Below are 3,020 nucleotides of genomic sequence, written 5' to 3'. Positions count from 1 at the left end.
TTCCAATTATATTTATTTTTTCAACAATAATGAATGTATTGACTTTTAAATAAGTGTTAAAAAAATTTTCTTAATATTACAATATGTTCCAATTATATTTATTTTTTCAACAATAATGAATGTATTGGCTTTTAAATAAGTATTAAAAAATTTTCTTAATATTACAATATGTTCCAATTATATTTATTTTTTCAACAATAATGAATGTATTGACTTTTAAATAAGTATTAAATTTTTTTTTTTAATATTACAATATGTTCCAATTATATTTATTTTTCCACAATAATGAATGTATTGGCTTTTAAATAAGTATTACAAAAAGTACTAATTATATTTAGTTTTTCAAAATTGATTAATTTGTTGACTTTTTAATAAGGATACGTTTAACAGTTACATATTATCGCATGGAATCTATTTTATATTTTCAAGAACAATGTTTTGAACAACTTTGCGTCAAATTTGATGTCACGTGTTTCACACGTCTATGATTTCTTTGCTTTCTGATATCACGTGACATCAAATTTGATGCAAAGAATTTAAAAACATTGTTCTTGTTAAGTGTATGAATTCTTTTACATATAGCATTACCATCAATGTAAAAATTTTCTTGTTTCTGCAAAAATCTGGTGTATCAAAGACAAACGGTCAAGCTATATATTACTATGATAGCATTTGTGTTATTTTCTGTGTCACGCTTAAATCCAGGTGATTGTTTTTGTATTAAATAATGTTACCAAGAAATTCTCATAAGTTTGGGTTTCGGTTTCGAGTATAGCAGATGCCCCTCCAGTAATCTATTTCTTATAAATATTTTTTTCAAGTACTCTTCATAAGTTTTGGTTTCGTATCTGATCATAGCTGAAGGACCTCAAGTTATACATATATATATATATATATATATATATATATATATATATATATATATATATTATTTTCATAGGTTTTGGTTTCGATTTAAGCTGATGTACCCAAGCGTTGTACTAATGACAAAAAGATCAGAATAATCAAAATAATTCATCTCCAAAATGCATTTTGTTTACAAAGAAATAACATAAATAACATTTTGTTTACATGAAGAAGTACTGATTATATCTTGTTTTTTTAACTAATTTGTTTACATTTTTATAAGACTATGTTGAAAAATTAAATAATATTGTATGAAATCTATTTTATATATTTATTTTATATTTTCAGAGTTTGCAGCAATCAACAGAAATCAATTATTTGATTAGAATGGATCTTTATTTTTCGTTGATGATGTAAGAAACTCATAACATATTTGGAAATGTCCACATATAAAATGTTTATAAATTTTGTGAAAATATCAGAAAGCAAAGAAATCATAGACTTGTGAAACACGTGACATCAAATTTGATGCAAATTAGTTCAAAATATTGTTCTTGTTACGTGTATGAATTTTTCTACATATATAAATTTTTCTTGTTTCTGCAACAATCTGGTGTATCAAAGACAAACTGGCAAGTAAAATAGAAACAAAGGGAAAAGAAAAAATTATTTACTAAATGTAAAAAACAAAGAAATCATTGAAAAGAAAGTCGTTAAAAACAGTGTTCTTGTAAAGTGTATGAATTCTTTTACATATAGCATTACCATCAATGTAAAAAATGCATGGAAAATTAAAAAATGCAATAAAATCCTACATCTATAATGTTTAAGAAACACACAACGGTTAAGTAAAATAGAAACAAATGTGAAAAGAATAAAACTTCTTTAGTAAATGTAGCTTGTTTTTATTAGTGAAATATTCGGACATATACTATAGACTAATAATTTTATATAATTGAATGTTTTTCTAATTAAACTTTAGTTTATTTTACTATATGCAAAGTAACATGGAAAACAAACTATATTCTTGCAAAATATGTAGTACCTGCTTTACACAGAAGTCACATTTATTGAGACATACGTTAACACATTCAGAAGACAAACCACATTCTTGTGAAGTATGTGGATCTTCTTTTTCACGAAAGTCACATTTGTTGCGACACATGTTGACACATACGGGAGACAAACCACATTCTTGTGAAGTATGTGGGTCTTCTTTTATACAGAAGTCAACATTGTTGCGACATATACAAACACATACCGTAGACAAACCACATTCTTGTGAAGTATGTGGTTCTTCTTTTGCACGGAAGTCAAATTTATTGCAACATATGCGAACACATACAGGAGAAAAACCACATTTTTGTGAAGTATGTTGTTCTTCATTTATACGAAAGTCACATTTATTGCAACATATGCGCACACATACAGGAGACAAACCACATTCTTGTGAAGTATGTAGTTCTTCGTTTACACGAAAGTCAAATTTGTTGCTTCATATGTTAACACATACAGGAGACAGACCACATTCTTGTGAAGTATGTGGGTCCACTTTTACACAGAAGTCATATTTGTTGCAACATATAGTTACACATAAAGAAGACAAACCACATTCTTGTGGAGTATGTTGTTTATCTTTTACACGGAAGTCATCTTTGTTGCAACATATGTTAACACATACAGGAGAAAAACCACATTCGTGTGAAGTATGTGGTTCTTCTTTTACATGTAAGTCAAATTTTTTGCGACATATGCGAACACATAAAGGAGACAAACCACATTCTTGTGAAGTATGTTGTTCTTCTTTTACATGTAAGTCATCTTTGTTGCAACATATGTCAACACATAAATAAGACAAACCACATTCTTATTATGTGGTTCTTCTTTTACACAGAAGTCATCTTTGTTGAAACATATGTTTACACGTACAGGAGAAAAACGAAATTCATGTGAAGTATGTGTTGTTCTTTTAGATGTAATCAAATTTATTGCAACGTGTGCGAACTCATATAAGAGACACACCACAATCATATTTTGCAGAGAAGTCAACTTTGTTGAATCATATACAAACGCATACAGGAGACAAACCTTCCTCTTTTACCCGGAAGTCAACTTTTGTGCAACATATTTTTACACAAACATGCTACAAATAACATTCTTGTGAAGTATGTTCT

Source organism: Euprymna scolopes, chromosome 46, assembly GCF_053919585.1.
Source record: "Euprymna scolopes isolate OS-2025 chromosome 46, ASM5391958v1, whole genome shotgun sequence".
NCBI lineage: Eukaryota > Metazoa > Mollusca > Cephalopoda > Sepiida > Sepiolidae > Euprymna > Euprymna scolopes.
This window is presented reverse-complemented; position numbering follows the sequence as displayed.